The sequence below is a fragment of the Wyeomyia smithii genome, chromosome 3, assembly GCF_029784165.1.
Source record: "Wyeomyia smithii strain HCP4-BCI-WySm-NY-G18 chromosome 3, ASM2978416v1, whole genome shotgun sequence".
NCBI classification, from domain to species: Eukaryota; Metazoa; Arthropoda; class Insecta; order Diptera; family Culicidae; genus Wyeomyia; species Wyeomyia smithii.
This window is the reverse complement of record NC_073696.1, coordinates 254,314,781-254,339,599: the sequence shown is the minus strand read 5'-3', so window position 1 is coordinate 254,339,599 and position 24,819 is coordinate 254,314,781. Positions and strand designations below refer to the sequence as shown.

General features: G+C 36.7%; 1 protein-coding gene across 1 annotated transcript in view; it reads right to left on the bottom strand.

The window, feature by feature from the left end:
- The window catches only part of LOC129729790 (adenylate cyclase type 6), a 358,700-nt gene that overhangs the window by 256,519 nt on the left and 77,362 nt on the right, over positions 1-24,819 (bottom strand). The window lies entirely within an intron of this gene.

The window sequence follows — 24,819 nt, the reverse complement described above, 5'->3', positions numbered from 1 at the left end:
GTTCACCAATTGTTTTGATATAAGCGTGTCGCCAATCGGAGTAGGTTTCGTGCGGTTTATGAATATCTTGAATAATCTAATGGCTACGCAAAGTATACCTTTGAAAGAGCTGCGTTTATCGACGTGCGTTTCTGCGTTTCTGATACTCGTGATTGGCCTTCTTATAGTTTATGGGTTTAAATCAGATTCACATAGTGTAGTCGTATATGCGTGGCTCCAATAACATAATATTGTAAAAATCGGTCAATTTTGTGCTCCATTGAAATAAACCATGCACACCTGTGCGCGGCCCCAAAGGCATTGGTAATGTCTCTTGGTCTAAACCGGTACCAGATATAAATAAGCTAGTTGTGTTTCTCTAGTCTGCCGGCTGACTTTAGAATAAACCGAAAATAGCTAAATAGATACGAATAGGAGTTATATGTATGATCGCATCACTTATCAAAGTGAATCCTGATCCAACGAGCCCTCCCCTACTAACAAAAACCTCCTTCCTGTGACCTTTGTGGAGATGCAGAGGTAAACACGGTCTCCAAGTAGCAAGGGTTGAACTAAGATCCCTTACCTCTTCCCACCTGATTGCAAGGACGTGGCCGGCGTCGTTATTGATCCTTTAAAGTATTGAGTCACTAAAACTTGTACAATGAGAATGGTCGGTCACTCCCAACCCCATTCATTTGATTCACTGTACAATTTTACTGATTCGGATCAATCACAGAGTGCAACCATTGATATGTGCAGTCAGTCAAGCTAAGCTAAGCTAAGCTAAGGGCGACCAAACAGTTTACCCAAAACAAAAGATAGTTTGTAACTAGGCCCTTTACATTGTCTTGAATCAACGGGCTTATTTGCGAAATATACCGTAAACAGGCGACAGTAAAGGGCGGATCAACATTGTTTTCAAAATAAAAGCACATTTAAAGGGGCGCAACTGAAGAAAAAATAAAAACAAGGCGAAGGAAAGGTGGGCGAATCTCGTTGTCAGAATGCTTTAAGACTCATTTGAAAAGGGTTAGAAGAAAAGCGCAGATTTTAGCCATAAATGCACAAATTTATTGTAGTATTGTTAGGAAACTATAAGACAGGTTTATTTCACGTCGATTTTTGGTAGTGACGTTAATGTAAGTTACTACCTTTGAAATTAAGATTTGAAGATGTAGGTACTTTCAAACTTTCAAACTGATATTTCTCAATGTTTATCTTTTAGTCATTTATGTTCTGTGACTAAAAGTTATTTTTGTGTCATTTTTCGAAATTTAACAAAATTTTATCGTCGTTATTTTGCCTTTCTCCTAGAAAGGTATAGCAATCACTTGCAAAACCGAAGATATAAAAGTGCTCCAAGTGCAGTGTGTTTGTGTGTATGTGCAGATTTTTATTCTCACACACCGATTTCCATAAAATCATTCTCAAATGGAAGTTCTAGTTGCAATAGGACCCTATCAAATTTCATTGTAATCGGATTTTTAGTTTCGAGGTTATATATCAAAATGTAAAAATCACGAAACATCATTATCTCAGAAACTACACAACCGATTTGCACAAAATTGAAAAAAAAACTGTGACATTTTTACACAGTTTCTATTTTTCTGAACTGGATTTTTTTCAAACTTGTATTTTTTCAATAAGTTCATTTACCAACTTTAACTGTATCGTATACTATTTCTGAGTTATAAATTTGCAAGGTGGGTAATGTTTGAGCAAATCGGGAAAATAAAATAAAGCAATCGCATAAAATTCATTTAGAAAAGAAGCTCTAGATTTTATTTTGTTATTGAAAACCAAATACTGATTTTTTTTCCTGTAGGAGCCTATGACCACTGCTACCATTAGTTAGATATATTGTGGTATATGTGGTAACCAAATACTGATACTGAACTGATAAAAATTCAGAAGCAGACAGTCTGGAGAAGATTACAATCGAAAGTTGAGTTCGAATCATGGGTAAACCAAGCGTTTTTCACTGTTTAATCTGTGAGTGTTTCGCTGTTTGAATAAAATCTTGTAAATTTTGTGGTTAATTCGGAGCAGCAAATTTTCCAGCAAAAAAGTTTGAAACACGATAACTTTTTTCCTGTAAAAATGCCCATCTGGATTTTTTCGTAATTTTAGGGAGGTTCGAAGTGCTACTTTAAAGAAAGTTTACTGGTGTGTTACGTTTTGTCACTAAGATAAGGAAGATGGGCCATATGATTGGTCTATTTCGGCAAACTAAAAAAGACATCTAGAGAACTTTAGTACAGTTTAGATTGTTGCAATTTTATGCCAGTATTGCAGCATTTCCCTTGTTTTATCTACACAGTTTAATCAGTGTCTACCGAAAACCATATCCTTACCCACCAAAAAAAAAGAAAACAAACAAACGCTAGTCAACAGTCGGCAACTTTCTCGGTTGGCCAAAAATAAAAATGGAGCCGCCTGGTGCCCGTTTTCGGTGGGAGTAAACAAATAAATTACCACTTCAGTATCACTTTCGTCGTTCGAGTCGCTGCTGTTATTGTGCGGGTTATTTATTTGTTTGTCCATATATTTTACCCCTTCCCGGGTCTCGTCTGCGAGGAGTGTCAAATTTGTCCGAAGATGATGAAGGAGCGTTCCGATAAGTTTGCCAGCGATTAGATCGTACGTACGGTACGCTCGGTTGGTCTGGGAAAGAGGACCGCGAACAAGTGGACAAGTCAACAAACGTTTTCATTTCATATTTGTTTGGTTTGGTTCGACCAAATTGGGTTGCCGCCCACTGCGAAGCGAACGGCAGCCGTCCCAGTCGCGAGGGCGGTTGAGCCATCCTTTTCGATGTTATGTTGGGCCAAATTGGAATAATTAAAAGCGTTTCGTTATCATCATATCGCTTACGCGGTGAATATTCTACATAACACTGATTTTGTTCAACTAGACAGGCCGATAAGCTCGGGGAAAAATGCGTAAAATTGCAATTCAATAATGATTGGTAAATTACATCGTTTCGTGTGAACAGAACAACACAACTGCGACAGCATCATCGCGTGACGCGTGGATAAATTAACGACCTTGAACGATGCTGTACTGTAGGTACATCCTATTATCGCTCCCCCGGAGAGAAAGTGGAGCCTGGAGGATGGCATCGCGAAAGGGGTATTCTTTGTTCTTTCGCACGTCCCAGGCTGGTTATAAATACCAACAGCTATAAATACCTGCTGGACAGCATTCACGCCTTTCAGCTGTCTGCCGATACTACCACCGTTCAATAGTCGTTACTCAGAAACGTGACGCCCGGGTACGGGTTCTAATGAATAGGTAATTGTGCAGCTTGGAGCACGGCGGCGGCGCGGCGTGGCAGCACCAAGTGTATCAGCATAATCGATAAATGATGGTGATTTAAGTAGGCTCGTGCGATGGGCGTTTCCAGTAAATCGAAATGGGAATTAGGTCGTAGATGATCGTTAGCTGCGTCGGTCGGTGGTGGGTTGGGGTGGGAAGTTTAGCTAAGCTTAATTTGATTGCTCGGAGGACGAAACAATGGTTTGGCATCATGTGAGGGTTACTCTCTGTTATGCCCTGAACATGATATCGAAGCAGTGAATTTGAGCTGCATCCTTTACGGTGAGGGTATTCTAATGAGAGCTCATGAAGTGGCTTTCTGCGTTTTTATTGGCCTTGAAACTGGTTTTAAAAAATCTTTTATAGTTCGATTAGTAATGATGAGTAATTTCACTGGTGAAATTGAAATACAAGATGATTGGTTCCTAGTTGGGAGTATATTAAGAGCTGATAGAAGGCCACCTTCGGTGGAAAAACTCTTCTACGCATACGCGCTAACGTTACTCTACTCAGAGTTTTTCAACTTTATAGTTTCTTGAATACTCTTTTTAGAGTGCTAGTTATTAGTTATTAGTTATTAGTTATTAGTTATTAGTTATTAGTTATTAGTTATTAGTTATTAGTTATAAGTTATTAGTTATTAGTTATTAGTTATTAGTTATTAGTTATTAGTTATTAGTTATTAGTTATTAGTTATTAGTTATTAGTTATTAGTTATTAGTTATTAGTTATTAGTTATTAGTTATTAGTTATTAGTTATTAGTTATTAGTTATTAGTTATTAGTTATTAGTTATTAGTTATTAGTTATTAGTTATTAGTTATTAGTTATTAGTTATTAGTTATTAGTTATTAGTTATTAGTTATTAGTTATTAGTTATTAGTTATTAGTTATTAGTTATTAGTTATTAGTTATTAGTTATTAGTTATTAGTTATTAGTTATTAGTTATTAGTTATTAGTTATTAGTTATTAGTTATTAGTTATTAGTTATTAGTTATTAGTTATTAGTTATTAGTTATTAGTTATTAGTTATAAGTTATTAGTTATTAGTTATTAGTTATTAGTTATTAGTTATTAGTTATTAGTTATTAGTTATTAGTTATTAGTTATTAGTTATTAGTTATTAGTTATTAGTTATTAGTTATTAGTTATTAGTTATTAGTTATTAGTTATTAGTTATTAGTTATTAGTTATTAGTTATTAGTTATTAGTTATTAGTTATTAGTTATTAGTTATTAGTTATTAGTTATTTGTTATTAGTTATTTGTTATTAGTTATTAGTTATTAGTTATTAGTTATTAGTTATTAGTTATTAGTTATTAGTTATTAGTTATTAGTTATTAGTTATTGGTTATTAGTTATTAGTTATTAGTTATTAGTTATTAGTTATTAGTTATTAGTTATTAGTTATTAGTTATTATTTATTAGTTATTAGTTATTAGTTATTAGTTATTAGTTATTGGTTATTAGTTATTAGTTATTAGTTATTAGTTATTAGTTATTAGTTATTAGTTATTAGTTATTAGTTATTAGTTATTAGTTATTGGTTATTAGTTATTAGTTATTAGTTATTAGTTATTAGTTATTAGTTATTAGTTATTAGTTATTAGTTATTAGTTATTAGTTATTAGTTATTAGTTATTAGTTATTAGTTATTAGTTATTAGTTATTAGTTATTAGTTATTAGTTATTAGTTATTAGTTATTAGTTATTAGTTATTAGTTATTAGTTATTAGTTATTAGTTATTAGTTATTAGTTATTAGTTTTTAGTTATTAGTTATTAGTTATTAGTTATTAGTTATTAGTTATTAGTTATTAGTTATTAGTTATTAGTTATTAGTTATTAGTTATTAGTTATTAGTTATTAGTTATTAGCTATTAGTAATTAGTTATTAGTTATTAGTTATTAGTTATTAGTTATTAGTTATTAGTTATTAGTTATTAGTTTGAATACCAACTCAGTGTTCAACATTGGAAATTAGACTGAATATTGTTCTATCGATCAAGCTGCCAGTGGCAGTTACAGCACAGCCACCAAAAACGAATCCTTCCCATCTAATTTACTCCTAATGTCAGTCTAATTTAATTCGACCGGCACCGGCATAAGTAGCAAGCATCCGCAAGACCCAACCGCGCCACGTTACAGTATTGACTAATTTATTCCATCCGCATCACCCTTCTTAACCGGCAATCCGGGATCCGCCCCGCTTTGGTTTTTCTCAAGTCTGTGTATGTTCGAAAATGCGGATACGAGTAAACGAAAACGGACATCGTCACATCGCTTGAGGAAAACATGAAAAATATGTTTCTTGTGCAGTGTACCGGATTCGTAGACGTAAAGAAACATAGAATTAACCACTCTACCGGACGCTCGGAAACTGTTCGCCTTTATCCAGACAAATATAAATCACAATCTCGGTAAGGTCAGTATGAAGCCATTTCGCCAGCACCGGTTGCGTAACATAATCTACTTAACTACAGTTCCCATCAAACTCCTGTTAAACTCAGAGATGACAGGTATGAACAGTTTTCTTTTGACTGGTCCATATATTCTAATGCAAAACCGGCTGATGGAAAAAGTTTTAAGCTTCCTAATTACTCGGGGCAAAGAGAATACCCTGAACTGAACGTGGTAGCGAGAAACCTGCTGCTGGCGTGCAAACTGACAGCAGCCCGTGGGAGGTTGCTCTGCAACCCAACGTCTACTAATTAACGTAAGGCAGTCAATTTGCTTCCCGTGAAAAAGTGAAAAAGGCTTTAACATAAATTTAATATAGGAAATAGAAAATAGAAAACAGGTTCATCTTTTCAAAAAGCGTATGTGTGTACTAAATACTCTCTAAAAAAACGACGAATCTACAAACTGTTTTATCTCACATCGTTTAAAATTAATTTATTCATCAGTGCAGCAGTAATTCCATGGGATAAATGACCTCACAAACCAGCAAACTTGGAATGCTACCAGAACAAGGATTTATAGTCGGCATATTTATTGTAAACCGATTCCGCACGCTTAAAACTAGATAGTCGTCTTGCAAGGCAAACATTGAACCCAAAGAACAAAGCCACTCCACTTGACGGTGAAGAACAGACGGTAGGGGTGCCTGCTAGTCTGCCGCATCGCACATCGTCCGCTAGGAGGATACATTCGCACTAACGTCTCTACATACTGGATGGGGCCACAAGGCTTCGGAAAGAGAGAGTTGGTAGTTTATGTAGTTTAAAGTTGCCAACGGCGAGGCTGTCTAAAAATGGAATGGAAGCAATTCTCGTAACAATCGGTCTACTTTACATTGTCGAATATTGGATGGGAAATAGTTTACAGGGGATCTCATTTTAAATGTTTGATACGGGTAGTTGATACTAGATTTTTTGCATAAACTACCGGATTAGTTACCACGTCTGACCTTTTGCTCTTGAAATGTTGAACGCAAAAAAAACTATCAAAATACGATACCAGATTCTTGCAGTTCATCAGATTATTCGAAAAAAATGTTAATTGTTAACATAAGAAGATACACAAAGCTACCACATATAATTCTCTCTATTTCTAGTCTAATATTCGTTTTTGCGACGATGTTACATCGTTTCGGACTATACTTTGCAGCTTGAAAAGGGAAAAAAACTCACAATTTGTTCACAAATGTCTCAATTTGGTCCATCGAATCCTTGGGAGGAGGCTCACTTAAAACCGATAATGTTTCTTATGTGTGTAATAAGCATAGAAGGCAGAAACTGTACACATCAGTGACAACGCCGTAAAATCAGTCTTTTTTTACCGCGATTTATCCCCTTTTCTTGTGCTTGTGATCTCCACTCCACGACGACTAAAGCCAGAAGAGGAGGAACTGTTCTTTTCTTTCCTCACATCACGGAAGTCCCGTTATTGTTGCTGTCATCGTTCTTGACGTTTCCATCATCTGAGTTTCTCATGTGGTAAACTTAACAATAAATTGGCTTTATAGCAGTGTAATGAAACAGAATTCACATCCGTGTTCTGTAGATAGTGTCGAAAACGATGTCCATAGAATGTCGAATCGAACGGTATGCAACAAAACTTAAGATCACATGGTCTCATAACAACCCAAGTAACACACGTTGTTATAGAACAGTTGGGATAACTCCTCTAATACAACCGTCAGTTTTAAATTTCAGTTGACATCACCTTTTCCATGACATCTCTATCACCAGAAAAGCGCAAAAATTAAAGGCTACTAGAATAAGTACTGGTACTATATGAAGTACTAGCTGACCCGGCAAACTTCGTCCCGCCTATTTTTGTGTTTAATATAATAATTTTCAACATTCCAAATTCATTGATTTCTTGCGATTTGTTTATATCGTTTGAAATTATGATTTTATCGGAATGACAACATCCTCGTTTTCTGCCTTTAGTACACCACCTCTCTTTTTAGCTTTATGCATCATTCTGGTTAAAGAAACGCTCATATTGGGTGGTAATTGGTCACTTTAGGCTACCCAAGTAACACACCTTGGTATAGAATAGTTGACGTTACCTATTCCATGACATCAATATCACCAGAAAAGCGCAAAACATGAAGGCTAGTAGAACAAGTACCGATAACTGCATGAAAGCAAGCCAACTTGATATAATTAAGTGGCAAAATACATCTCGAGTTCTAATACGGCAATTCGCGAATCTGTTGCTATGACAACTGTTAACAAGCGCATGCGCAAATGTGTTGTGTCTGCGCAGTGCAACTAGATCGACAATTGCTTTTATCAGTGGCAGTTTTAATTGATTATAAAATGATGACAAAAATAATATTCAACTTTTCAAAAAGAGTTGTTTCTTTCCCTTGAATATTGAAATTGTTTTCGCATAGTTTCTAAGTATTCTGGATATAAAATCTAACAAAACTAGAAAACTTTGTTAGATATACAATAACAAAAAAACTGAATTGATATTGGTTACACTACAAGCGTTGTGTTTATCTTTGGATGGCGCGTTTCGACCAGCTTCGAATAAATATAGAAATCGTTCATATAATTTAAATATTAATTTGATCAAGTAATTTTGAGTTGGGTGTTGAATGCTACGACTATTGTACTAAGGAAAAGCATTTTACAGGTACGTAGTGTTGTTATTAGATGGTGTAACGTCTTATGAAAAGACCAAGTGATAGTGATTGTCATTCTTGCACTCATGTTATTAAAAACATCTCCAAAACCAGAAAAAACGAGCTTGTTTTCGAAATGCGGTTGTATTACTGATGAAAAGCAACTTCAAACACAATATAATAACACAAGTTTTCAATTGCGCTTGTAGTACATTTATATGACTACTTTTGTTGTTACTTATTTTCTAACATGTTTTGTGTGTTACTTGGGTATTTTTCAGAAACCGGAAGTCACCATCCTGGATTTTAAAATGGCATTTGGAGAAAATTTCTAGCCGCTGAGCGTCATTCTGGTTCAAGGAACACCCATAATAAGTATTATATAGTGATATTCGGCTGTGTTCCAGAACACGGAAGTCACCATCTTAGAATTCAAAATGGTGTCTGTGGTCGATTCTAGCTCCTGTGTATCATTCTGGTATCGAAGCATCTCATATTGGATGGAAAACGGCCATTTTTGGCTGTTTTTCAGAGAGTGGCAGTCGCCATCTTGGATTTCAAAATTGTATTTGGGGACAATTTCTGGTCTCTGAGCGTCATTCTGGTTAAAGAAACACTCATATTGGGTGGTCTTTGGTCATTTTCGGTTATTTTCCAAAAACCGTAAGTCGCCATCTTGTATTTCAAAATGACATTTTGTGACAATTTATGGCCCCTGAGCATCATTCTGGTTAAAGTAACACCCATATTTGGTTATTTTTGGGTCCTTTTCGGCAGTTTTCCAGTCACCAAAAGTTGCCATTCCACAACTCAAAATGTTGTCTGAGGTCGATTTGTGGTTTCAATGCATTATCACGATTTCGCAAATACCCATATTAGGTGGTATTTGGTCATATCTCGCTGTTTTTCAGAAACCATAAGTCGCCATCTTGGATTTCAAAATGGCATTTGGAGACAATTTCTGGCCTCTGAACCAGGCTTGTAAACGGTCACCATTTTCATTTGACCTCGCTTCCTTAGCGTGCGTCACAGTCGGCTTTCGCTCGTAAATGTAAAACAACCAAACCATCGCCGCTCAGCTGACAGAAAGAACAGGATAGTCAAACTACACTCGCGTATCAAAGAGATGCACACTGTCAATCGTTTAGTGATGTTATTTCAGCCTATTTCTGTCTACTTCGTTCATTTATGTTGAGAAATGTTATTACAAGATCAATGATATAAATAATTTCCAGAATACACGCACTAAAAGTGCGTAATTCTCATTACTAGAAAAAATGTCAAAATACGTTTGAGGAAAATAACGTCGTGATGGCAATATTTATTTGACATGTTTGTTTAAGAATGTATTCGGACAGCGAGCCTTGGTAGCGTCAGAGAAAGAAGAAGACGATTATCGCAGTGAAAAGTGGTTCTACCGTGACCATTTCGAAGCCTGCTCTGAACGTCATTCTGGTTGAAAAACACCCATATTAGGTGGTATTTGGTCATTTTCGGCAGTTTTCCAGTCACCGGAAGTCGCCATTTTACAACTCAAAATGTTGTCGAAGGTCGATTTGTGGTTTCAGTGTATCATCAAGATTTCGGAAATATCCATATTGGGTGGTATTTGGTCATATCCCGCTGTTTTTCAGAAACCGGAAGTCACCATCTTGGATTTGAAAATGATATTTGAAGACATTTTACGGATAGAAACCGGAAGTTTCCATCTTAAATTTAACAATGGCGTCTGGAGTCAAAAAATTTTCTTGCTCTCAGAAACCTCAACATATCAAATTTGGTTCCATTTGCTTGATTATTTCTCGAGATGTGCAGAAATTTGTGTGGAAACCCTCCTTTCAGAAGAAGGAGGGGTGTCGAAACATTATGAACATGTTTGTTACCTTTAAAAACATTTACATGCCAAATTTGGTTCTATTTGGTGGATTGGTTCTCGAGCTGTGCGAAATTTGTGTTTCTTTTGTATGGGACCCCTCCCTTTTAAAAGGGGGAGGAGCGTCAATTTGTTATAGATATATTTGATACCCCTCAAAACATCCACCTGCCCAATTTGGTTCCATTTACTTGGTTAGTTTCCGAGATGTGCATGAATTTGTATTTCATTTGTATGGGACCCCTCCCTTCCAGAAGAGGGAGGGGTGTCAAACCATTATGGATATATTTGTCATCCCTAAAAACATCCACATGCCATATTTGGTTCCATTTGCTTGGTTTGCTTTCGAGATGAGCATAAATGTGTGTATGGGATCCCTCCCTTCCAGAAGAGGGAGGGGTCTCGAATTACCTTAGTCACCTTTCTCGGCCCCCAAAACCCCTATATACAAAATTTCACGCCGATCGGTTCAGTTGTTTCCAAGCATATATGGAACAGACAGACAGACAGAGCTGCATTTTTATATGTATAGATAGATTATAAAACTTCATGAAAGCAAGCCAATTTGTTAGACTGAAGCTACAAATTCATCTCGAGTACCAATACCACAAGAAAACGTTCAAAACAGGTTATTTTCAAGTTGTAATTGCTAACTAATTAAAACATCTTTATTGGTTGGGTTGATCACCGTGAGTATTTACTTTTCCTTTTTTATTGGCTTTTTTCGGTGAGAAAATTAAAAAACAGCTATCATTTGCGTAACGCGTTTCGGTCTACTTTGCTTCGACCATCATCAGACGCTAATTGCTGTGTGCAACCTGTCGGTCAAGTCTGAAAACTATACTGATATAGTTTTTCAGACTTGACCGACAGGTTGCACACAGCAATTAGCGTCTGATGATGGTCGAAGCAAAGTAGACCGAAACGCGTTACGCAAATGATAGCTGTTTTTTAATTTTCTCACCGAAAAAAGCCAATAAAAAAGGAAAAGTAATCAAAACATCGTTGACGCAAGTATAAAACTTAAAAATAAAAAGATTGCTGAACGGCGCTTAGGAACAATAAAAAATAGTGATTATGGCGTTTCGAATAATCACCGACAAATAAGAAACAATATTAGATCAACGTTTCGATGGTTGTAATACAAAGTTCTACGTGCGCGTCAAATTTCATGGTGAAACATTGTGTTTTACTTCTGAAAAAAATCATGCGCCATTCATTAGATACCGTTCTCTATTTGTCAATAAGTGGAAAACAGATTATGCATTACAGAATGTTCGCTGATTTATTTCATTGCGAAGAGTCACTTTACCCCATCACCGCATGAGCTTAATTCGTAAACAACTATCTGGCAGCTCTTTCTTACATGCGTAGTAAATCGCAATGTCGTGTTTTTTTTTTCTTGGGTAGATCTGCACTGACCCAGTGCAATAAAGAAATTCGCGCATTCGTGGATCAGAATTCGCCATAACAAAGCGCATGCGCAAATGCATTGCACACTGGGAAAAAATGAACCCAAATTCCCACTAATTAGAAGCCGCTGGGCTGGCAACCTGAAATATAGCATTTCTTATGTGAAATTGGTCGATAAATCGATTGGTGATATTTTCATTCTGTGCAGGGCACGTGGAAGGGTATTTATTTCCAAAAATACACGAATATAGGGCGAAATGGGGCAAAATAGACCATTTCTCGTGCCCTGCCCTAAATGAAACCATCGCCAATCGAATTGTTGACTAATTTTACATAAGAAATGCTATATTTCAAGTTGTTAACAGAGCGGCAATAATTAGTAGAAATGTGGATTCCGTGTTTTTCACTAAATAATCACCACTAGACTTGGCGATGGTTTCATTTTGAGCTCGTCCTCTCTGTGCGAGATTTCAGCACGTTCGACAAACGTTTTGGATCTTACAAACGACGAGATAATGGTCAGAGTCAATGTTTGGTCCCCGAAAAGACCTAACATCAGTAACATCCGAAAAGTGCCGACCGTCAATCAGTACGTGATCGATCTGGGAGCAGGCTTCTTCATTTGGATGCCTCCAGGTGTGTTTCAGAATATTCAAACGCGGAAAATAGGAGCTACATATGGCCATTCCTCTGGCCGCGGCAAAGTTTATCAGCCTCAGGCCGTTTTCATTGGTTGACGAGTGGAGGCTATGCCTTCCAATGACCAGACGGAACAGTTCCTTCCTCCCAACCTGTGCGTTTGCGTCTCCGATGACGACTTTTACGTCGTGTTTTGGGCACTCGTCAGAGATTCGCTCAAGCTTGTCATAGAACTCATCTTTGACTTCATCGGATTTGTCGTTTGTCGGTGCGTAAGTGTTGATTAAACTGTAGTTGAAGAATTTGCCCTTAATCCTCAACACGCATATACGGTCATCTACGGGCCTCCACCGGATGACTCCTGTTTTCTGATTTCCCAGCACTAAGAAACCGACGCCCCGTTCCGCTGCTTTGCCGCCACTGTAGTAGATGTGATACTTGAAAGAAGTGCGTGCAATAGGATCTACTGCACGGAATTCCCTTTCTCCCCCTTCCCAGTCAGCATACGACCATAGTTTCCACCGGGGGTTGATTACCCGATCTCCGCTAAGGTTACTCGTATTCCGGTCGGCAGAGGACAGAGGTGAATGGCCGCATTAGGGTCTCAAGTTACACGTGTCCAGCCATTTGCCAACCAACCAACAGATGTTTTTACTATGTATTAGAAAAACTGTGTATAAAATGCCCAGCCGGGGCAGCCGCGCGCGTTCAATATTATACGCCTAATAACAATACTACGTACCTGTAAAGTACTTTTCCTATCATTGGTATTCGAAAACCAACGTAAAACTACTTGATCAAATTGTTAATGAATTTATTAAAACGATTTTAATAAACCTATTCGAGGTGGGTCAAAATGCGCCATGAAAAGGTAAACAAAACGCTTACAGTGCAACCAATATCACTCTAATTTTTGTTACCGTATATCTAACAACGTTTTCTAGTTTGGAATTATTATATGTCTAGATAACGTTGAAACTATACGAAAACAATTTTAATATTCAAGCGACAGAAACAATTGATTTTAAAAGGTTGAACATAGCTTTTCATCATCAATTTATAATTGATTGAATGTGCCACTGACAAAAACGATCATCGAACTGGTTGCACTGCGCGTAACAATACATTTGCGCCTGCACTGAGTAAATGTTGTCATAGCAACGCATTTGCTCATGCGCTTCGATATGGCGAATTCTGACCCACGAATGCGCGAATTTCTTCATTACACTATGTCAGTGCAGATCTACCCAAGAAAAAAAAACGACATTGCGGTTTACTACGCATGTAAGAAAGAGATGCCAGACAGTTGTTTACGAACTAAGCCCATGCGGTGGTGGGGTAAACTGACTCTTCGCAATGAAATAAATCAGTGAACATTCTGTAATGCATAATCTATTTTCCACTGATTGACAAATAGAAAACGGTATCCAACGAATGGCGCATATTTTTTTCAGAAGTCAAACGTAATGGTTCACCATGAAATTTGACGCGCACGTAAGACTTTGCATCAAAAGCATCAAATGGTTGATTTATTATTGTTTCTTATTTGATTATTCGAAACGCCATAATCACTATTTTTTCCATTACTGTTCCTGATATTAATCAGTGTCGTTCTGCGATATTTTTATTTTGAAGTTTTATGCTTGCGTCAACGATGTTTTGATTAGTTAGCAATTACAACTTAAAAATAACCTATTTTCAACGTATTTCTACCATATTGGTACTCGAGATGTATTTCACAGCTTCGGTCTAACAAGTTGACTTGCTTTCATGAAGTTTTATAATACTTCATAAAGTACCAGTATTTATTCTAGTAGCCTTTAATTTTTGCGCTTTTCTGGTGATAGAGATGTCATGGAAAAGGTAATGTCAACTGAAATCTATAACTGCAGGTTGTATTAGAGGTGTTATCTCAACTGCTCTATAACAACGTGTGTTACTTGGGTATTGCAGTTGTTGTGACTAAGGGACAACGAAATTTTACTCGTGCTGACGTTTACATGAGTGTAGGGTCCGGAATACTACTGTGGAGTCGAAGTGACCGTCTTCCTTAAGATCGTTCCAACATTTTCAACGAAGTATAACACATTCTCTGGAACGAAATTAGCATTTTCAACAGAACACGGCTTACTTTTGTTAAAAACCCAATCAGTTTTGTATATACCACCATTTATGCAAGTATTAACGAGATGTAGTGAACGTTAAAGTACTACGTATTTGTTGCTTATTTTGACCATAGCTGCAATTTGATAAAAATCATTCACTAACATCATTAACATTATCGCTACGCGAAATTTGTTTTAGGCTTATGTTGTAAGTAGCTCCGCCTTTTTTAAGTAATGTCATTTCTCCAGTTTCGCAAGACGCGAAGAGACTACCGAAGGCAGACTTTTATGTTATATAGCCCAAAGAGTGCATTTCCGGTTGAAAATGATAAAAATCACAAAATGTCAAAAATCTGAAATTGACGCAAAAAAAATGGAATATCATGAAACTGATGCAAAATGTACAAAAAATTGTCAATATGATCAACAACACCAAAAGAAACCAAAACGCCTAAACAATTGCACAAACATGTCCCAGAAACTGAAAAAAATGGTGCAAAAATTACACAAAAATAACATAGAAGTGGTACGGAAATATATCAGAAATGACACCAAAGGACACAAAAATTACCTAAAATTTACATACCAAATATGCCAAATATGATACTATATGAAATCCGAATTATTCGAAGATGACACAATGCAGAGGTTCAGGAAGAGCAAGTGAAAAATGATACCAATAATGCAGGTTTTTCAGTGCAAAAACTAGCTCGAAATGCATAAATGTTGTTCGGAAACTAGATTGAGAAACAAAAGTTGTAATTTCGTGAAGTTTATTGATGTAAATAAATATAAATATCGAAATGCAGAATTATAGATATAAAAATATCTAGAACTGACAGCAGTAAAGAGCATCAAATCAAACAATTAATTCGAATAATTCCAAGTCGACATAGTGTTGAAAGTTAGAAAATTTATCAATTTCATTTGTAAGAGTGTCATTTTTTGGTCATTTGTATGAAGGTCAGTACGTCCTCCCCTTTATTGAATGGTTGCTTTCAATGCCACAGGTTACACGGGAAAATACTTTTTACGACAACTCACATAAAAGATCAACAATCGTGGCAAACAGTACAACAATAGTAATTGTCCTCAAACACAAATCAAGTAGTAAATGCTTACGATTTTATGATGTCCATGGAAAAAAGAGTAGATGAAAGCAACACTAATTACGCACCCTATTAATTCCACATTGCTTTGTGCCGCAGTCATAAAAGTTATAGTAGCGTAAACATCAAATCATTTTGTCCCAACTGCCCCCAGTGAGTCGGCCATATCCAAGCCAATACGGCAAAGACGATATCAAAGTTTCTTAACAGATTTTATTATGAAACCAATCCGCACTGTAAGTGGAGGAGAGTCGATTGTCATTACCAACATATCGCTGCCACTCGAGTGTTGTCGTTATCGCCGCGCAAACTACTTTGTAAACAATAAACACCCTCCTCCTGCTAGATGTTTTCTGTCTCTTCCGCTCTCTCGGGTCGCTTTCTCAGAAAAAAAAGCCGACTCTACTAGACCGCAACTTGAACAAAGAGGAAATTGAAATTCGCTATCAGAAAGTTGCAACCCGCCCGATCGTCTCGGGCCGGCAATCAGACGTTCAATTGTGCGCTCCATTTGTTTCGTTCCTCAACAATGGAAAAGTTATGATTTCACTAGGAATCGTCTAGAATACCAAATTTTTAATTGGTTATCAATAATTTTTTTACCTTTGTAGAGAACATTAAATATGATGTCGCCACATTTCACTTAGTTTATAAAAGTAGTATTAGCGTCAAAAGATTCACATCCCCCAATAGATGAATTAATATTGTTTTCGGCTTTCCTTCTTTCACTTGAATCGAGAAGGGACCGAGGGTGCTGATCGCTGCAATAGTGTGCCGTCTCGGTGGGTGAAATTTGTCGCCAATCTGCCGATAAAGGCCAATTTAGCGTCGCGTTACTTGTTGCGGAGTCTTTCTCCCACAACCGGGATAAAGCGATCTACTCCACCCAGTTTGGCGGGAGAAAAAGCGGAAGCTGTGACGCGAAGGGACCGCAGAACACAAATTAATATTACTTCATCGCAGCAAATGGATTGGAAGTGTACCGTCCGCCCCACCTACTACCTTCGGGCCGATGTTTTTCGAATTTGTCACCGGATTCGATAGCAGCTATTTTGCAACATTTACATCCTAATGGGAAGTTTAATGGTATGTTTACAGCTCTTTTTTTTTGGGATTGGGGGGGGTGTTTTATATTCTGGAGCATTGCTTATACTAAACAGGTGCCTGACTAAATTGCTTTTAATGCTGATTATATAAAAAAGTTTCGTTTCTTCGAGAGCGATTTGTATTGAGTTATTCACAACTCCTTCAATCATCGATGACTAGCTGATTGTGCCCGGCCTTGCTAGTGGAAAAATTTTTGCTTTTTCTATAATTTTCTATATTTATATATATCTTTTACCACCTATCGATTCAAAAATTTCTCTCTATTTCAGTTACAAACTTGTTCATATACCACATTTTCGTTTTTCCATCAGGAGCTAAAATGAATAAATTTGCATGTGAGCCGACTCTCGAGCAAACGACATATAAATGATCGTGGAAAAACACGGCGATCTTAATTCTATCTATCTATCTTCACATTTTCCTCAAGTTTTAAATCACATCCAATGCAGGAAAACAACCCTCACCATACCAGACATTCGGACACCTATTTTCGATTTTGGGGAGTCAACTCTGATCTATGAACCTAATATCAGGAAATGTTGAATATTTTTTTTTGCTTTTCACAGCGTTTCAGATACCAGAGGTCGCCATCTTGAAATTGAAAATAGCGTTGGACACCCGCTGTCGTTTTATGAACAAAATCCTCTTTCTAGAAATATCTACATTATTTAAGCATTTTACTCAGTTTGACCCAGCTTGGAAAAAAGCAGAAATCACGAAATTGATTTCAAAATAACTTCCAAGCCTTTTCTCTATTTTGGCAAGCTTTCCAGAAAATGTAAGTTGTCATGTGGGATTTAAAAATTGGTGCCGAACATGAATATTTGGGTTCTGGACGTCATCTCGATACCGAAAATATACATATTGCAGAGCATATATTCGTTTTCGCAAAATTCTGAAGCTGAAAGTCGCCATTTTGAATTTGAAAAATGTCGTTGGACTTGTATTTCGGGTTTCTAAGGGTCATCCTGGTTCCGAAAGTACCAATGTTGAGAGGTTTGTAAACGTTTTCCAGAGTTTCATACAGTTTCCCAGAAATGGAAAGTCGTCATTTTTTGTTTTAGATAAAACATCGGACATCATATTCCTGGCCCTAGACATCAACTTCTGACCATGGCCGACCGAGGGCATTAAAAGTTATGGTACTCATTCAAAAAGTTCCCATAATGCACTGAAAGACCTGACTTTCTTATCAATTAGGATTCCCTTACCAAGGATGAAAATTATCACTTGCGTTCATTTTTTTCGCAAGCCGATAGCTCATCTAATAAGCACAGTTCTGAACAACTTTGTATGTCGACTTCAAAGTCCTCAAATAGTACTACAACATCGTCAAAGAGAGTATTTATCGTAAACAAACACCCGAGCTGTGAGAGGACATTCTGGCGAATTATCTCGATAATTTTCTTAAATCTGCTCTCACGGCTACAGTGTTTGAGTACGAGCAATACTCTCTTCGAAGAAGTAGTAGTACTTGAGGACTTCAAGTTTGTCATACAAAGTTGTTCGAAAATGTGTTTATCAAATGAGCTATCGACTTGCGAAAAAAATTAACGCGAGTGATAATTTACATCCTTACCCCTTCCTCTTTGATAGTTGCCCCTATCCGTTTTCGACATCATGTTTCGGTCTCTGGAAATCAATTTGCGGCCTCCAGCTGAGACCAAAGGCCTGAAAATTATCGTATTCATTCAAAAGGCTCCCCTCCTCCTTTGGGGGTTGCCCCTCCCTCCTCCCAATATTTCTATGACCACCTCGTTCGAAAAAAGAACAATTATGCCAAGTTCGATTGAAATCGGTTCAGGCAAGTTGTGTAAAGAACTGCAGAAAGCGAAAAACGATTGTTTTGTTTTAAACGTTTCATGGATTTTGTGCAGGACATAAATTGTCACGTTCAAACATGTTTCAACATGTTCCGGATAGCCCTACATTCAATATAGTTAGAAGCACGCAAAAAATCTGTACAGTAACACATGCGGCACAATGAACGGAGCTTAAGACCATATTTCCAACAGTAGCGCGCATATATCAAGATGGCTTGACAAAGTAATTTTTTTTAATTCTTTTATCACCAATATTTAGTGGTTAATTTGTGAGTTCGAAATCCAATTTGTGGTAATTTGTGGTTAAGTGGTTTCCGAGAAATTTTCAAAAAACTGAGTCAAGCTATCTTGAAACATGATTTTTCTTTAAATGAATCGGACAACGATGATATATACATCAATCGAAAGCTCTTAATTTGTGGTTCACGAAAATGTAATTTTAACGTCATAATTACTAGTGTTTGTACAGAAATTTGTGTTTTATTGTTCACGTAGTTCTACGTTTTGTTTATTTGTTGATGACGCTGCTGTCCGCTAGTGGCGTTGGCTGTTTGCGGTGTTTGTCACTGCTATACTGAGCGTGCGTTTGGGGAATATGCTAAATATCGTGATTCTTAGGAACTTAGCCAACACACTTGCATTACAGGTAGCTTAACAGGCGCAGAATGGATATGTGTAAATTCGTTGTCAAAAAGGATACCGGTAACGAAAATGTACTTTCAAAGGAAAGCAATCCAAATTCGACGGATTATTTTGCAGAACCAGTAGGAATGGCAAACAATAATTATCACTTTTTCATCACCTAGACTCGGAGAAATGTTTCAGAAATATTCAAACAAATGTTCAAATAAGTTGTCGGGATCCAACTTAATGTTGCTCTTCTGTTATTTTTTCATGCATATGTGCTAACTTATGAGCAAAGTAATAAAGAAGATATCTGCTGTCCGCGTGTCTGTTAAGCTACTAGTGGCAGGGTCGCACAGAGGAGTACCTAGAACAAAAATCTGGCCAAAATAAGAAAAAAAATTTATGTCGCTTTTTGGTGCCGCTATATTTTTTCTGCAGCTTAAATAAATGCTTCACAATATACCATCACTCGATTAACGTTAAACGGTTTTATCATATGCTGAGAGCGCTGTAAACATTGACAAATTTTCAAGCATTTTTTGAGAATGGAACCAAGTTGTGCCGGGCGTCAAAAAAAAAAGACAATTGATCAATATTATGCACCAAATGAATTCTTTATGTTCAATGCTAATAAACCGGTTGATAAAAATTCCGATATTAAAAATTGTAGCTACTCTTGAGAAGTTTTCGAAATTAGTGATTTTTACGTATTTTCGAGCGTTTTCTATATTGAAAGAGTTATCAAATTTCGCGGAATCCGATCATATAATCATCGGAGGAATGGAAGTTCGTAACATCACATCCTCGCAAATATCTCATCCGGTAACGTCCGGATTGACATTTGCGACCCGTTTGAAAAATGTTGTTCATGACATATTTCGACGAATACCTGCCTCATGCTTAAAACAGAGTTTCAGTTCAACAAAGATTAAATGAGATTAGTTAAGTGAATGAACTTCAACTAATTTAAGTTAACTTAAAATTAACTTGATGCACAGAATCAATAATCTAGGTAAATAACACTACGTTCAAAAGCCTTTTTTCAACCTACGTAGGTTCCACGAGGCATTATATAATCTGTGAGCAACAAATTGAAAATTCAAAATGAAAATATTTTGCTACATCATTTTTCTTGCAAATTCTTCGATTTGTTTCGCTGCCCGTTTTGCGAACACAAATTATACGAGCGTATTTCTTCATCTGTTCAATAACATTAATGAAGCCACATAGGCTATATAAATGTAAACATCAAGTTATTATCAGAGTTACTCTTTGATACAATTCTGCGCCTATTGGGCTACCTGTAGTAGAGCAAGTGAGTTGGCTAAGTTCCCCGAATCTCGATATTTACCATATTCCCCAAACGCACGCTCAGTATAGCAATGACAAACACCGCAAACAGCCAACGCCATTAGCGGCCAGCAGTGTCATCAACAAATAAATAAAACGTAGAACTACATGAACAATAAAACACAAATTTCTGTACAAACGCTGATAGTTATGACGTTAAAATTAACATTTTCGTGAACCACAAATTAAGAGCTTTCGATTGATCTATATATCATCGTTGTCCGATTCATTTAAAGAAAAATCATGTTTCAAGATGGCTTGACTCAGTTTTTTGAAAATTTCTCGGAAACCACTTAACCACAAATTACCACAAATTGGATTTCGAACTCACAAATTAACCACTAAATATTGGTGATAAAAAAATTAAAAAAAATTACATTGTCAAGCCATCTTGATATATGCCAGTAGCGCCATCATCATCGGCGGCGGCTTCAGGAAACTGTTGCCATGACATCGGTCTGGTTCGTGTTTCCTACGTTTATTGATAAACAAGGACTTTTTCACAAAAAGCTTGGTCAAAATTAACTAACATGTTGATCAGCAGCATACCAAAATTGTCAAATCTGTCAAAAAAGGTAAAAAATAACAGAAATCCCAAATATTTTGGAAATTTCAGTAACATTATGTAACAAAACGATAAAGAAAAAAAACCCGCTGGGCAAAATCCTGGTGGACGCAATTTGGAGCCGTTTCTGAACCGCGTGGTCATATTTTGATTATTTAGTTAGTATGGGTCCAAAAATTTGTTACCATTGGCTAATTGCTGACAAATCGCAAACTTTCCGTGAATTATTAAGTCGTGTTAAATAAAACTATTGATTGAAAAAAAAATCACAGCAGCTTCAACCGTTTTTCAGTTTTGACAAATAGGTACACTTCTCTTGATTTAAAACGATTATGAATGCATTGTTTTTCTGTAACAACAATAATAAAACTTGACTTGGTGACTAAAATAAATTATAAGTGAAAAAAGGGTGTCTACGTGGTATTATCGTTAACCTTTAGAGATAGCTGATTTGTAACTAAAAAATTGAGCGTATCGGACACGTTTCTACAATATTGGTTTTGCTATATTTCACTATCGTGGGCAAAGAGGGGGAGTGAATTTTTTGTACTGCAAACTAGAAATCTTTTAATCCGATCATCTTGGTAATTTAATTAAGGGTTTTCGAGCCTAAAGGGTGTTCTTATGATATTGGTTTCCAATGGATTTCCTTCGTTTCTGCAACATACGAGTGGAATGAAATTAGTTACACCTCTATCAACATGCAACAAAATTGTAATGTTATGAAAAGAAGTATTGAACTATTGAAAAATGTCTGGACTTGTTTTAAAATCAGATGTCGATCAAGTGAAGTTAGATCCACTTAATATTTGGTCGCAGCTTTCTATTTACTGTGGCGCCTTTAGTGGCGGTTACGAGAAACCAATGACAGCGCAGTGATGAGGAAGGTTTGTGTACATAGTGATAAAAGTTTTATTCCCCAAATCAACCGATAACAGCGTACTTAAACGATTCAATAAAACTCTAACGCTGGATTGCGCTGATCATAGCAACCGCAGAAGTGGATATATTGACAAGCAATTGCGATTGGTATTCTGTAGAGCAGTTCGGACTTACCCTGAGATCACCCTGCGCGATTTGGCTAAGAAGTTCTCAGTAACTTTTCGGCACCGTAAATTCGTGTTTGCTGACAAGTTCGCTCGGAAGCTAATGGTGTGGCATGGGATCTGCAGCTCTGGTAAAAACCACAGTTCATCGGATCAACCATGAATGGCCAGGTGTACAAAGAACAGTATCTCCAGAACCGGATTTTGCCGTTCATCCATTTACATGACGGTCCGGTGAAGTTCTGGCCTGACTTGGCCAGCTGCCACCACAACCGGGAAGTCATGGATTAGTACCAGGAGGATGGAATCGATATCATCGAAAAAGCTATCAACCCACATAATTACCCAGATTTTTGTCCAAGTGGGTGAGGATAAAGAGCAAGTTGAAAAAAAGTGACAGAACGATAAAAAACAGCTGATTCACATAGATGATGGAAGACAATGGCGGATCAAGTTGACAGTTCCACTGTGCAAAAATTTATGGGCGGTCTATAACGCAAAGTGCGTGAATTCATCCAAAACTCAGACGAATAAGTTTTTCTGTATTTTTCCTCTGAAGATCACTAAATTTGCTGCAAAATGATATCTCAAGATTTTTTCTACGAGGTTTTTCGACGAAGATATGTCCCATTTTGTACGACCAAATATTAAATGGATCAAGCTTTAGAGCTGAAAAGAAGGCAAACATGTGTATTATCTTGAGCCCAGAAATCAACCCTAATTGTCAAAATGACATTTTTCGGTTTCTGAAGAACATTCTTAAATGGCTCAATACCACCCAATATAAATATTTCTTAAACCATAATAGTTCCGAGACCAAAAATCAAATCCAGTCGCCATTTTGAAATCAACATTTCAAACCCTGTTTGGCGACATTTGACATCCAAGATCGGTTTCCGGAAATGATCAAATACCACCCAATATGGACATTTCTTTAATCGAGACGATGCCAACAATTGTCTATTTAGAAATACCGCGCATTAGACAAAAAAGGCAACAAACTAAAAGTAATAAAATAAAAGAAAGCTTCGCGGTTGTATGCGTTGTTGCAGTCGAATATAAGGGAGAAGGGGGCAGTTTCGGACACTTTTTCTATTTTGATTTTTAATATTTTTTGTTAACTTTTAAAAAAATCTGAATTCATCCTGGCTGTTACTTGGACATCGATGTATCATATAAGCGTGTTAGTAAAATGCGTTGATGTGATTTCGGTTGATTCATTTGAATTTTTCAAAATTGCTTTTTTGTCTGAATGTGCCCCGTGTGTGGGGTAGTTTCGGACAGTCCTGGGGCACATTCGGACAGTGTTGAAAAACTTTTCTGGGTTAATGAAAATTCCGTATTTTTCAACTCTTTCTTCCATATAAGCAGAGACTGAGATCAGATGCTTCACCAATCTCGAAACTCATCTTTTTAATCCTAATTTAATTCATAAAATAAAAACCGAGCAAACTGGCTATGATAAGGAAAGGATACAAGAACTATGCTATTTTCTCGGCAATATTTGATAGGTTCAAAGTGCAATGGTATTCGTGATTGTCAAACAACAGCAAATTGGTTCACTTACGCTGTTTTCTGGAACCTTAATCAAGTGTTCCAGAACATTGAGAAACAATTTTCCAATCGCCTTGCTATACGGTACGTCAATCCATAATTCATATGGGAACTTACGATCAAATATTTCTCTAGAAATGTTTCTTCCACGTTCGTAAATACTTGTTGATCTGAGTTTTAAGACGAGAAGCTCTCTGATTTTTCCGTTTTTTAGTTTCTTTAATTTTTCAGACTACAGACCAAGGTACTTTTTTTAATTCTGCAGGTATCCGAAGCGTGTCTCAAAGACATTGTTCCGTTAGAAACTCTTCCCAGCCCATCTTTGTTGATGCTTACTCTATCAGTTTTCCTTTTGTAGTTCCGAACCATTTTTAGGACTGAGAATCAGTCTAAATCGATATTTAAGAAAAAACAACAATTAAACACAAATTTGGTAAGTGTCCAAATGTGCCCCATGAACGATGTCCGAATGTGCCCCACCACCATCCGAAGACAAATCTTAACTTTATCTAATAAATAAGATATTTGTTTCCCCGTTGTTATCACGTCTTTTCATTACATATTAGTTACGAACTAAGGTGGTATACTTGAATTTCTAAATCACTCACAAAGAAATTAGAGAAATCCCTACAACTTCAAGCTCAAACGGTTGAAAACATGTATAAAAATGGCACCGTGTTGTTTTCGTTAGTAATAAGCAACCAAGAGCTGTCAAACTATATGGTAGCTATTGGTGGAAGGGCTGCCAACTTACTAATATTTTTTGTTTGGTTGAAAATTGTACCATTTGTTTTTTTAAGCTCTGTCCGAAACTGCCGAAACTGAGGAAGAAGAAAGTGTACCTGGCAGCTCTTGTCATATTTTCTCTCTATTCCAAACGCGTATGACGAACAAACTAATACCCGCACACCGGATGAATAGACCATTTTACGAGACGTTTCTGAACTCAATTCACGAATGAAATTTTGACAAAAAGCTCGGAACCGCTGACATAACGCACGTAGAGGCAAGGGAATGCTATGGTAACCTTCAAGCGTTACGAACATCTATTTCTGTACCGTTTATCCCAAAACTACTTTCTCTGCTGTCACAGTTTGCTTCACTTTGTTTTGGGGCACAATTAATAAACTAAATATCACTTAGAATATCACATACCATGTAAAAACCTTGAGAAATTGCTCAAAACTGTCTGATATGCTATCAATAATTGCAGTCAACGTTTAACC